Raw genomic sequence first — 14,641 nt, 5'->3', positions numbered from 1 at the left:
GCGAATTTTGAAACAATTAAAAGATCATCTACGTAAACTAAACTATAAATCCGTTCACCATTCGGAAGAATTTTATAGTATACTTAAACATTGAATGAAACCTAATCTTATTAAGAAATCATGAAAACATTCATATTCCATCGTTTTGGTGCCAAACTTAAGCCATAAATTGCCTTATTTAAACAACATACCTTATTACTTTTTCCTTCAAAACCTGGTGGTTGTTCCATAAAAATGCGATCCTTTATTGGCGCATTCAAAACCTCAGTACATACGTCACGTCCATCTGTTCGACATTCATATTTAAATGGTTTGCAACTGACATAGCAAAGTTTTTACAGTTGGCATTCTGGCTACAAGAGTACATATAAGTACTTTCTTCATCAGAACTAACTTCTTGTTCAAAGCCACGAGCTACAAGGCGATTCTTTTATCCTAATTCTAATTTCCAAAAAAAAAAATTTAGATTGAATTAACACTCCTTTTTTGGGTTTGCTCATAGAGGATTCTGCTTCATCTTCATTTTCATCTTCATCTTTGATTTTTCTTGCTAAAGAAGAGAATTTTTCAAATCAAGTTTACTTTAGGTACTGAATACTGACATACATGACATAATTCCTCAGTTACCTTTAAATTCTTTTTTATACTCGCTCTGTCTTCCACTTCCATCAAATCCATACTTGTATAGTATTATTGTGAAATTTTGGTCTTCATTACTCCTAATGACTTGTCAAAACTTTTCCACTGTTTTATCCATAAGTTCTTGAAGTGGTAGCATAGCTTCCATCTCTGTAAACACACTATTTTCCTGGTAACATTTCTTCTTTGCTTCTCGAACTTTGTTATAAGAGGGAAGGTGTCCTAAATTTTTTGTCATGAACTTGTACTGCTGCTTCTTGAGTCATCCATTTACCAATACATTTAATCCTTCATCCTTGGTATTTGGTTTACATTTTTGTAAGTGTTGAGCAGCTCTTTCCTTTTTCCCTCCTGGATCAGCTTCAATAATTCTTCATCCTCCTTCCGTCTCATCTTCGTTATTTTCTTTTCCAACACCTTATAGCGAAGTTGTTGGCGATGTCACTTGTATGGAGGAATATTTCTTTGGTGACAGGAATGGCGCTTTTAGCTAACCTTCATTATTGCTTACAAATCTATCAACTATTCTGCTTTGTGTTAAAGTTTAATGCAATTGTGAATAAAATGTGAGATGCTGGAGAATCCATGGATCAAAGAATTAGAGCTTAATAATTTTATACTGAAATTGCCAAAGTCTTTGAGTCATAAATGTATCTCAGACATTGTTGATGTCTTACCTGCCATTCGATCTTTCTTGCCATCAAAATTTATATGCTTACAACAGGTTCAAATTCTTTGTTTTCGACGATTTTTTTGTCTTTGAGAAACTCTTTGACATCGAATTTTACTGTTATCTAATTGTATTTGAAAAATCTGTTTTCATTATATCCAAATCTACCATAGCAGCGGATACCAGATGAGCTGCTGCTTGATACAATATTACAATATGTTATATAATATTGTAGGAAGAATCTCACGAAAAAACAAACCTGACTAAAACTTTCGTCGAAATATTAACAAACAATTAATAACATCAAAACGTATCAAAGAAATATTTGGATATATTTATAAACAAGTTCATTGACCTTTCAGTTCAACGAAACTTTACGTAAACAAAAATGAGCTTAAAAGCTCAGCAATAACTTTCTCTTATAACGTTCGAATCAATAATAACAAGTCGCTACAACGTACAAAAATACAACGATTTAATAAATGAAGAGAATTCAATAACCAGTGAAATCTGAATTAAAATAAAGAATTTAACTTCCTGTCGCAGTAGCCAGTAAATATTACATACTAAAAAAAACAATCAGAAAATAAAACAGAAAACAATACGTAAAAACTGGTTCGAACAAATATATACGCCAAACATAAATTAGACACAATTATCAAAATAAAACAACATGATGATGATTTTTTGTCGTTTTATTATCATAATAAAATATTTTGAATTGACCCTATCAAAAGTAAAATAAATTAAACATCTAGATCATATATGATTATGATTATTATCATTAGGTACTTACGCGTTAGAGAGTTCGGTTGATAAAAAAAGAAATCGAATTCAGTATAAAATTATTAAGCTCTAATTCTTTCATCCATAGATTTTCCAGCATCTCACATTTTATTCACAATTGCATTAAACATTGACACAAACTCTTTCGGCGTCTCTTTCTACGGAATTCACTCAATTCTTGTTTAGCCATAATCTGAACAGCTTCTGTTTTCTGCAATACCTCACATGATCTTGTCTTCATACCTTGAGCCGTTGTTGTATTGGTAATAGGTATGTAAGTTCCAGCTGGGCATCAGATACCAATCAATTTATGAAACACAGTGTCTTCAAATCGGCCTTTTTTTCATCAGCAGAAGTAGGAGCAGATTTGAGCCATTTCTCTGGGCCTTTGTCTTCTAAATATAACTTTAGGCGAAATCTCCAGACTAAAACCCACTGTCCTCAAACACTGGAACCGGAGCTCTCTCTTGAATGCTAACAACGTTATCAAAATCCAATTTTGACCTGGGGGGGGGGGGGGGGTCGGTAGGTAGTACTTCGAAAAATAAACGAAATTACCTACTCGTATGATGGCTTGTTGTCTAAGTTGAAAATTGAAGGGGCTTCAAAAGATTTTTAATTTCTAAAAATTGTATTGAAAAAAATAAATGCGGAAATGAATGCTATGTCAAAAAATGAACAAATTTTGATATGATCATTTTTTTCTACTCCAAAATTTAAAAAGTTATTGAAACTCAAAAATTTTAAATAATTTTCATCAAACCAAAAATTTTTGAATTTCAAAAACTTTTTAAATTTTTGAGTAAGAAAACAAATTATCATAGGAACAAATAATTCATTTCCGCATTCATTTTTTTTCATCGCTACTTTTTGAAATTGAAAATCATTTTGTAGCCCCTTCAATTTGCAAGTTATGCAAAAAGTCATAATAAGTAATTTTGTTCATTTTTCGAAATACTACCGACCCCCATGGTCAAAATTGGATATTGGATCTTGGATTTTGGAAACGCATTTTGCCCCTTCAATTTTCAAAACAGACAACTTGTGTATCATACTCTCTCTCTAATGATAAATATACGTTCATCGTGCAAAAACTTGGAAAAATGACATTGAAACTGAGGGAATATTTCAGAATGCAGTGGTATCAATTTTCTGGTCATTATATTTCCTATTTTTACCATGTTCTGCGTTATGCTGTGTTTGTCCACTTACTCTAGAAAGTAGAAAGCTAGGTACTTCAAAGGTCACTCATTCAAACCAATTAGACTGTGCTTAGGTAACAAGAGGACCAACATCCTTCAAACACACCACTAGATAACTGTTGAGCAGACACCTCCCTATCTGTATTTTTCCTGCTCGAGTCGAGCTTGTCTCTGATCTCGAATAGGGAAAAAAAACATTTTCCCAACGATACAAAATAATAACCGAAAACTTCAAAGCTATAATTCTGGCTCTGGTCCACGAACAAATAAGGCTAAAAAAATGGAAAAAAATTCAAACATACTCTTTTACGGTTCAAGTGGAGTCTGCGATCCCTCAGCCGAATGGAAAAGCTCTCGTCCTAAGTCGTTTGGCGAATGGCCCATTTTCAAAGGTGACGTAATGAGTAGACTATAAGTATAGCACGGCGCGTTTAAATTATAGCCCATTTGGGATATATGGTACGTACTAGGTACCTACCTATATTCTATCTAAAGGGTATACGAGTAAGCTATATAAGAGGCGGAAGCTGCGCTATCCTAGAACGCTAAAAAGAAAGCAAGAAACGCCGCCGACGAAAAATGTAACCATTTTATACCGCGTTACCGTTCTCTCGTACGTACGGAAGAGCAAAGGTCCCTTTTAATTAAGACATTTTGCGAGTAAACTTTTAAGATTCGAGTCCCCCGCGACTTGGCGACGCGGCGAGACGGCCGAATCCAACGCGACGTTCTACTCCAAATAACAAAAGAAGATAATATACGATTTTTGAATTCTTAATGCGCGTCTTTACGGGTTCACCGAGAGATACACAGGGTGAGTAGGGGGTGAGAAAGGGGCACAGCGATGCCACCGAATTATCAATGCTAATACCGTAGAAAGCATCTAAGGTATTACTTTATGCGATAATAAAACATTTACGACGAGCCACATCCTTCCCCCTCCCCCGCGAAAGCTGCTGTGTGGTCTCTCAGTACGGCAGGGGTGAGGGGGCTGCGGCGAATGTACTCGCAGGCTCGCCTCGCCTGCCTGTGTATATGAAAATACGTAATCTGAGCCTAAAGTTCGCTACTCTGTTTGCCATTTTTACTACTTTTAGTACTAGATAGGTACTCGTTTTCAGAGCAATTTGAAAAGTTTTTCGGGTACTTTTTGGCTTGTTTATTTTCACTTAAAATATTTTATACGGCGTGGAAAGCCCGTTTTAGTCGAGTGGTTCGGCTAAATGTACTTTGGTAGTTTTCAAGCTTGATTGTATTTAATTGGAGTTCGAGAGTGCGAGTGAGGAAGAGGAGAGACAGACTCGCCTGTCATGGAGGCATCTTCGAGAGATGATTTTCAGCTTGTTAGCTCGAAGGATTTTAGAATACGCGATTATACAAAAATATAAACGAAAAGGTGGAAAAAGGGCAGTGCGTGGCTGAGTGCGATGTTACGGCCGGATTTCTAATCTTCGTGTCAATTCCTTCGATTCTTCAAACTTGACTGAGGGGCCAAACTTTGGTATTGGTGTATTTGGATAGTGCTCTAAATGTGTTTTTTGGAAAGTTACATTTTTCAATCCCTCCTCATCTGTTTCCAGTTGTCAATAAATGGATTTTCACGCCTTTTAAGGGTGGGTATCAATTTCGTGCAATCGCTAGAGCCTTTTTGAAGTGATCTAAGATGCTAGCATTTGGCATGAAAGTAGCCTACATTCAGAGGGTGTGCTTTTTGTGGGTTTTGACTTTTCAACCCCCTTTTCTCTCTGTTTCGGCTGTGGAAAATTATATGTACTTAGGTATGTATTTTCGTGCATTATTGGAGATGAATAGTTTTCGTTTAGTTTCTGTTTTGAGGTATTATAATTACTTACTTTTATAGAATTGAACTGCAGCGAATTTAAACTCCTCTACGTCTTCTTATTTATGTAATTGATCACTCTGGGAGAAAGCTCTGTCCGTCAAGATATTTTTAGCGTGTTTGAGCCGAAAAAAAAACTTTCGTCAGAGCTCGCGTCAGTAAAGCTACCTACATTTCAAGTAAAATTGAATGGATCAACTTGTGTTTAGTTTTTCGCATGCATTGGACGAACTTTAAAGTCCTAGTAAAACTCTGATGAAATGACACTCTACGGGTAAGAAATTGAATTCTCTCCAAGTATTGTTCTACGCAATTTTGTACTAAAATGCTTCGTTTTCGAGCTATACTTATTTATCTTTTTGAAGTTGAAGTAATTTTTTCTCGAGTACCTATGATTCCAAACGAGCCAATGAATTACATTTTATGTTAACTTTAGTGTTACTTAGCGAGTACATTTCGTGCAATGTGGTTAATAGAGACTCAATTTTCTTAAAAATCGAATAACGAACTCAATTTTTTATCATTTGATGGTAATTGGTAGGCAACGTCTCTTTGGTAAGATAAATCATTGAAATATCTGAAGCTGAATTTTATACAGATGTGTCAATTCATTTTCATTTTTATTTTTTAATTTTTTTTCACTAAAATAAAAATTTACTTCAAATTTCAAAATGGTACAGCTCGAAAATGGAAGCGCTTTAGTATAAAATTTAGGAGAATAACTTTCCTTGCCATTTTTGCTAGGACCTATCGTTCGTCAGGTGTATGCAAAAAATCAAAAAAATCAAAAATTAGTTCATTTTTGTTTGGAGTAGTACGTACTTAATTACCTCATTAGTGAGCTTTTGGGAAAGTTGTTTATTTTAGGTTTCAAACATTTTGAAAATAATTTTTGAAGAGTAGGGATTTCTTGATTACTTAATAAAACGAATAAAAAAATCATCAAAAACTTTATTCAATGATACAATTTCTTATTATTTTATGAAAATTGATTCTATAAAATATTCATATTGAAAATTTGAAAATATAATACATAAATAACGAAAAATAAAATAAATACTATACATATACATGTTATAAAAAAATAATTATAAATAAAATTAATTAACTTAAATTAAAAATTCAAGTTTTGGCCCATGTTCCAATTAATTTGCTAGGATTTGAATGCTCGAGGCTCCATAATACATAAGAGATCTGAGAGTTTAGCGTACTAAAAATTGAATTCGTGAATATGAGGAACCTAAAATGTTACTCTATGGTTTTTTTGATTAGAGAAATTCATTTTTGAAGTCAGTTTGGTCCCATCTCACGACCAAAGCTTCCTTTGGGGAGGATTAAAACCAAAATTGATCCATTTTTGAACTTGTTTCGATCCAATCTCATAATATGTATTATAGAATTCCCACTATCCATTCTTTAAAGCGGAGGAGGGGCTTAGAACCTAGAATTTTGAAACAATAATATGGAGTTTGGTGCCCAAATTCATATTTTTTGTACCCCTGTACTTATACTTTCGAGATCTTTCATCACATTTTGCATTTTTTCAGAGTATTTCCGAAAAATTGGTTTTCGAAGGTGAAGGAAATGGATAAAAAAAATCAAGCCATAAGAAACTGATAAAAGAGGCTGTCGAATTGTACATTCTCGAAAGCACTGATTCCGATTCTGAGAATCGTTCGACCTTTCAACTCGAAGATGGGTTCCTCAGAGCAGCTAAATTTTCCACACACATATTGCAATTTTTAAATTTCAGTTATCAATTTTGATCTAAGGATTAAATTTTTATTTTGAGCAATGAGCACATTTTGAAAACTTGTTTTCTCAAGGTTTAGATTTTTTCGTATTCTTATTGCATTTTCTCCCATCCAGTTTTCTTTTAACCCCTCTGAATAGGCTCAATTTTGGTTTCAAGGTCATTTAGTTTTCAAAATTGGAATAAATACCTTAGAAAACTTGAAATTCGATGCCTACCCATGTCACTTTTTTTGATGATATAAAATTCTTTTAAATTGCTCTTCTCCTTTGGAAGTCAATTTTTTATAAATTTTCCAAATATTCAAGATGTGATGAAGGACCATAACAGTGTACGTAATTACGTATGATTCTACAGTTCACTTATTTTAAATAAGGGAGCCATTGAAATTTTTGACGAAAATTGCCATTTCTTCCCATTTGAGGCAGTATGATTTACAGCGATTCGAGAATGGTGGCCTGTGGGTCTGGGAAACAATTTCCACTACATAGTTTGAAGATCCCTGCTCACAATAAATTATCATTTTTGGTCATATGGTTTGCGCTTTTTTACATCAAGAATATTTATATAATCTTGTATTGATTTTTTTTTTGTTTTAGTCGAGTGTCCTGATGAAATACTTGGCTCTCTGTGACATTCAAATATACCTCCTTATAGGTGAGTATTTACTTTACTTGTTCAATAGCTACAATTTACTCTCATTTGTAACGAAGGAAAATTCACCCAAAAATCTAACTCTATTTCGCTTTCTCTTTCGTTTCCCTTTAGTCGGAAAAATTATTTCCCCTCTTAATTACGTTTCGATTTTACGACGAGAGTAGGCTCCACGTGACGACGACAACGTCGACGAATCTATAATCAAAAGGTTGCCGGTTGCTTTTTTTACTCTCGAAATTCTTCAAACAAAGCTCCATTTCTATTTACATTGCGAATTAATAACACGAATGGCGCGGCGTCGCTCACTCAGCGTGTTGCTTCGGGTGTTTCGCCGGCATCGGCGTCAGCACGTACTCCGCCGCCCTAAACAGAAAAAAAAACGAAAACTTTCATGCTTAACGTACTAAATTAATCACGCTGGATGAACACGTGACAAAATTCGGGTAAATTGACGAATTCGTTGAAGCATATCGGTGTCGACAACGATGTTCGGAAATTGCTAAACACAGACAGAGAAAAACGAGAGAGAAGCAGAAATTTACAGTCGTATTTTCCCCATGTTCTGTATCTTCCCTCTGCCTCCTCATTTTGTTGGTTTATTCTTTGAAATATACTACTAGATACGTATTGTCAACCACTCGTGTGAAGCTTTTCATCGGCGATGGGATGAGAATGGCAGGGGGGAATGTCGAATGTTTGACATCGTGTGTGAAATTTGCGCATCGTATGATTTTTTCCTTTTGAATTTTGTTCAAAATTTAAATTATTTTTACAAGCGGTAGGATTCATTTCATGGAGATGGTTTTTTTTCTACACTCATTTATCGTAAAATGTCGAAACGGATGTTCTCGTTTTTTTGTTCTCTCTTTTTATATGTAGAATTTGTAGAGAAGAAATACTTACGTAAGTACATCGCGTAGTACACGAGTTGGATATAAACTACAACCTAATTATTATAGGCGTTTCGAAGCTCAGAGCTCGTAGTGTTATTTGGTAAACATAAATTCTTCCCTTTTTTTTTCTATAGGTAATGATCCGATCCCAACGAGGCTCGATCCACCCTCTTATTTTTATTCTTCCAATATATTTATGTTAACCGGGTGAAATTCAGCGACAATGCGACACGGCTGTATGAGTTCCATTTCCACAGATCATTAACCTTCGTAAATATCACCTAAGCGATTATACGCGTACTTTTTTTCTCGAGTTTTTCCATTTTTTACCCGGTTAATGCGACGTCCTCGTTCGAATAAGACGAATTGTCGAGAACGTGAAGAATTTTAATTTTTGTACAGTCATTTGTTTCGAGATTTGAGTGTGAAATTATGGAGCGAGTCGAAGGGTTGAAAACTGAAAAAAATAGGATAGTTTTGCCATCGATGAGAAGAGATTGGCTTTACTGTTTGCTGCGAGTGCGATTTCTTTGTTTGTTTGACATTAAAAGTGGTATACAAACGCCTATTTTGGAGGTGATTAATGGTTTTGAATTTTGTCATATTTTTTGGCTAAAAATTGAATTGAAAATACTTAATTAAAATGAAAATTTGATTTAAAAAAATATTAAAAAATTTTTTTGATCTGTAAAAAAAAGATGAATGAAAAAAAACATTTTTAAAAACAATTATATACCTAATAGATATATTTTGTTTAAAATAAATTTTCATTTTAATTATTTTTCAATTCTATTTTTAATTGAAAAAATCATTATCAATTTTTCATTTTTTTGGTCATATTTGTCTTTGAAACGAAAATCAAACAAGTGTCCTTTTTTTTGGAAATTTTCATTCCAAGAATTTTCTTCCATTGGGAAAAATTTAGCATTCTCTATGAATGGTTTCAGCTCAGATTTTTGTCATTATTTTCAACAAAAAAAAAATTGCTAAAATTTTCAAAAAATTCTAATGAAGAGTGCTATTACAAAACTCGCTTTGTCCATTTTCACAACTTTTCAGGAAAGAGGAAAAACAGTTTCCCTTCAAACGGGTAAATTGGCTTTTTAGGCGAGTTTAGCACCTTATTTGGGTGGATTTATGATGTAGGAGTGTAGGTATACACTTCATCCACTAAATGCTGCTGAAAAAAATTTCAATAAAAATGGACAAAGCGCGTTTTGGAACATTATTTTTTAAAAATTTTTTAGTGAATTGGCTATGTAGGTGAGTTTAACACCTCATTTTGGTAGGTTGATGAAGTAGGAATGTGAGTTAATACTTCATCTACCAGATATCGCTGAAAAACGCACTTTGATAAAAATGGACAAAGCGAGTTTTGGAATACCTAGCACTGTTTATTTTTTTTTGATGGTTAAAAAAAGTCTAGCTTCATTTCTGCCAAAATTGCTCAAAAAGACCTTCTTTTTTCATGAAACTGTTCAGAAGATCTGATTATCTCATTGACTCTTTCTCAGTGTTCTCATAGTACATTATGAGTGAACCAGAATTAAACGTCTTGTGAGTTCGTCACACGGCGCCTTCTATTCCAAGACTAGGCAAATATTTATAGATGACTTACTGATAGGTTGTCTATCAAGTTTTTTGACTTGTTTTTTTACGAATAATTCTATGAAATCCAGCAAAAAAACCTTTGTCAAATGATCACATTCAGACCTACAAAAAATTTGAAATCTTTAGGTCAATACTTCACCTCTCCAACAATAGCTCCAAGTTTGAAAAATGACTCAATTTTGTATAGTTTACTTAGGTGGTATCTTTTGAAGTCTTTAGTAGTTCTTCCATATCATCAATTTATGGACCTCCAAATCTGCGTTTTTGTGTGGCTGGGGGGGGGGCGAGTTGGGCATTGGCCTGAAAAATGTTTAATTTTTCTTACGTCTTATTGAGGTCATTTTATCATATTTTTTTTTAGGTTCTATCGCATTTCAAAACAAAAAAAATTGATTGACCCACCATATTCGCTTTATCCTCATTATCTTATGATCCTATTTTGTCAACTTCGTAGAATTCTATGAAAGTAGAGTCGTTATCATCAGAAATTTGGAAATTTTCATTTATAACATCCTCACTAGGTAGGTCATGTGTGAAATTTTTTTCGAAAAAAATTGTTATACTCAATTATTTCTTTTTTTGTGGGGTTGAAAATTTCAAAAATTTGTAAAAAAAATTTGGAGGGTCCTCTGCGAAATTTTTTCAGAAATTTAGTTACACCCTAAGGAATGACATATTGAAGGGACCGAAATATTGTATTTTTTTATTTCTATATCTGACCCACGACATTAACCAGTTTCTCTCAATTGTAGAGAGAAACGACCTAGCCAATGCGTCAAGGAGGCAATCATCAAAAGAAAAGGGAACATGGGATAACTAAAAAGAACATTGAAATTCGTCGTAGGAAACCTAACAGTATCCTGACTCTGAGAAATCTTTATGCTGCGGACCAATCCGAGCCGAGAGATTTGTCCACAGCCCCCAAAAAGAGATCATAGTTAAGGACTAAAGTCACTTGAGTATTAAATCTGCTCTGAATAAAGCTCTGAATTTTTCAGCTCCCAACTCGAAATTTGTTACCCCAAAATAAAAAAATTGTGAAACTTATCGCTCACTGGTGGCCAAAATTGACCCCGGCGGCTAAAAAAATTGATTTTGCGGGAGGGAGAGAGAAAAAAATGATTAAATTTCATCCCTCCCTCTCCTCACCAAAAAACCACTTTACGAGTTGAATCACTTGCAATTTCATATTCTTGAAAAATTGAGAAAAATGTGATCAATTTTTTTAAGAAATTTAAATAGTACATACCTATGTACCTATTAATGTGAAACACTGTATGTGAATTTAGATTGTACTTTGGGATGAAAAGGATTCGTTTCGTTTGGTGAAGTTTCTGAAACAGATAAGATCATGGGAAGATGAAAGTTTACTTACTCAAATCGCGATTGGCCAACATACATATCTTGATTCGATCTTTGGAAATTGTTGCTTGCGTTCAATTTTCTGGTACATACAACATGCCTTTTAAAAAAGTGTGTATGAGAGAGAAAAACTTTTCCTCCCGCTATAATAGATACATTTTTTGGGTAGCTCAAAAATAAGTGCAACATGCTCAAAAAAAATCAAAATCTTGCAAAAAACGTGCTTTTTCGTCATTTTTTGCCATGTTAGAACTTTCAAGGTCAAAACTTAATTTTTTCCAAAAATTTTGACCTTGAAAGTTCTAACATGGCAAAAAATGACGAAAAACACGTTTTTTGCAAGATTCAGATTTTTCTGAGCATGTTGCACCGATTTTTGTGCTCCACAAAAAGTATTGCTATTCCTTAGGGTGTTACTAAATTTCTGAATAAATTTCGCAGAGAGTGCCCTCCCCGTTTTTTCTACAAATTTCAACCTCCTCCCCCCCCCCCAAAAAAAAAACAAATATGAAATATTTTTTCGAACAAAATTTCACACACACACCCTACCTATAAAGTGATCATGTTATGTTCAATGAAAGTTTCAAAATGTTTGGACCACCCTCCCCCCCTCCCCTTCCGAAGAACGAGAATCTTGTATTTTGAACACGTATGGGGATGGTTCAACATCAAAATCGATTGCTCCTTATCCTGAGAGGCTCTTTCATGAAAGCTTGTAAAATGGTTGCGATTACAAACTTCCTCTGGGTACCATTCTCAAGCCAAGTTGAAATTAAATACCTAGTCAAATTTACTCGAAAAAATTCACGTTTTCTCGGGTAATAATTGAAGACTAGGAACAAGTTTTTATACGTAAGTATACATTGCTGTGTGGCTTCTTTCGTATTTCATATTCGCGTATTTTTCCAAGAATGTTGAAGGTTTTATTTTTCTTACTTTTTATTAAGTTTTTTTTCCCTTCAACTTTGTATTTTTCTACGTTTTCATTCTTTTAATATTTTTTAACGGAGGTTGGAGGTTAGATTTTTTTTCCTTGTGAAATGTGTACCCTGGTTTTAATTTTTCTTCTTATCTTTGAACTTGATTTTGCGCAGCGTAAGAAACCGCGCCATCTCCATCGTGCAACGTACTCGTATAATTCGCTGGCTTGAAAAAGCGAAAGAATTATTATTTCTTTTCTCATTTTGCTCCCTTACTTCTCGCCATCTGTGCTCTTTGAAGTATTAGATTGTTGTTTTTATAGCGTGTGTATTCGAGATTCCTCCCAGTTCCCATTCCTCTTTCCTCGTCTACCTACTTAGTAATCCCTCAGCCCACCGTCGAAGACAATCTTAGACAATTTTCTTGTCGTTCGTACTCGTATAACGCCAACATGGCGTATTTCGAGGTTTATGTGTATTTCTCGACTCGATTCCAAAAGCCATATCTGAGATGCTCGTATACCATAACTACAGAAATTACTTCGGACGTTAATTACAACCGATAAGATTTCATCTCGAAACCGCAATCTGTTCGAAGGATTATATCCTCCCCTCGCCCCGGCCCCTTGCAGTGTCTGTTTTCTATCATTATTCCTCGTTTGAGACTTTAAGAGGCAAGTCGTACTCAATTAATTGTAGAAATTGCTCTTGTTTAGAACTCTTGGTCGTCGTGAGAGGAAAGAGGGACGAAAAAATAAGAAATAGGTACGTGGAACAATGGATGTCGTATCGGGTTACCCACAGCATCTCAAGAAACGAAGTGTTGCGGTCGCATGTTCGCGATAATATATGTATATAAAGAAATATATGGAAATGTCATTTCATCTGCCAACTTACCTATATACCTACTACACAGTATAGAGAACTTGGAGGTAGTAAACAAGGGTTCGAGATTGTTTTCATCTAAGGAACTATACTATACAACTACAGGACGAGCGACGATAACAGGGGTACCTGCGGTAATTGAATTCTAATTCGCGTGCTGTATATACCAGCAGAGCGAAAGAGCTCGAGCTACGAATCTACAGCATGTACAATAATATAAGGTGTTTTAATTATTCGAATTGTTTTCTTCGCCATTGTTTGTAGTACCTATATACACGTAAAGTTACCGGCGAAACAGCTAAAGTGAATGCAGCTATGCTGTGTAAAGAATAACTAAAGGACAGATACTCGTACCTGCTCCTTCGATGTGGATTCGCCACAGCAGTTCCAACTTCCACGACGACTTGGGGTGCTCGAGCAAATTTTAATGTATGGAAAATACGAGTGGAAACCCTCTCTTGTCACCTGCGACTTGATGGAATTTAAATTTTAAAATATTTTCTCGAGTTTACTTACCTATTTAAGTATTCTTTTTAGATACAGATACGATTGTTGCTATCGTGCTGGAAATGCCTGGTGTCCTCGAGGTTTTATAATATAATCGAGTTTTCGCTACGTTTTTTTCCCTCTTCTGCTGTTTTCATTCTCTGGAGGCAGTGAGTTTTGATTTTGATGTATTTTTTTACTACTGCTAACCAGATTTAACGTCGTGTATTTGAATGAGAATTGAATTGAATTTCCAACTGTTTGACTGGAGGTATTTGAAGGAATGTTATTGTACAGTTTTTAAAAGCAGCGAATGGGTGTAAAGATTAGGGAGGAGGATTTCGCTGCACTTTTTGAGATGGTTGTTGGTAGTTTTTTTTTGCTGATGAAATAATTTTTCGATTTAAAAAAAAAATGAAATATATACCTACCTATTTTGGTAAAAATATTTGGAATAGAAATAATTGTATTTATTGCCACCTTATTGCCATTCTAAAGGAATTTTTTGAAATTTTAGAGCTTTAAATATTCATGAAAAATTTCATAATGATATTTAAATAGCAATACAATAAAATTAAAAATTGTCAATTTATAAGTCAGTCAACAAACAGTATTTTGAGATTAGGGCAATCAGCAATTACTATTAATCGACACCAAATAACTGGAGACACCGTTTAATGGTCAATAAAGTAGTAGATAGAAACGTTCTACGTACTTCAAAACATAATAAAAAATATCAAAAAAAAAAAAAAAATGCAGCTTCAAGTAGATATGTATTTCAAATGGTGAACGCAAATGCAAAAACTCTTGCAATCAGTGCAGCAACGAGCTGATAGTCATACTTAATAGTAAACTTAAGTACATAGTAAACTATTTTTTGTTTTTTTCAAGTTTTCAAAAATTCCTCATAATTATATAAATTTTAAAAAATCCTGTT

At 34.2% G+C, this 14,641-nt stretch overlaps 1 long non-coding RNA gene across 1 annotated transcript in view; it reads left to right on the top strand.

The window, feature by feature from the left end:
* The window catches only part of LOC135844889 (uncharacterized), a 90,053-nt gene that overhangs the window by 53,579 nt on the left and 21,833 nt on the right, over positions 1-14,641 (top strand). The window contains exon 2 of the long non-coding RNA XR_010558659.1: positions 7,490-7,547. This is a non-coding gene — a long non-coding RNA (uncharacterized LOC135844889). The remainder of the gene's footprint in view (positions 1-7,489; positions 7,548-14,641) is intronic.

Source organism: Planococcus citri, chromosome 4 (assembly GCF_950023065.1).
Source record: "Planococcus citri chromosome 4, ihPlaCitr1.1, whole genome shotgun sequence".
Taxonomy (NCBI): domain Eukaryota; kingdom Metazoa; phylum Arthropoda; class Insecta; order Hemiptera; family Pseudococcidae; genus Planococcus; species Planococcus citri.
This window is presented reverse-complemented; position numbering and strand designations above follow the sequence as displayed.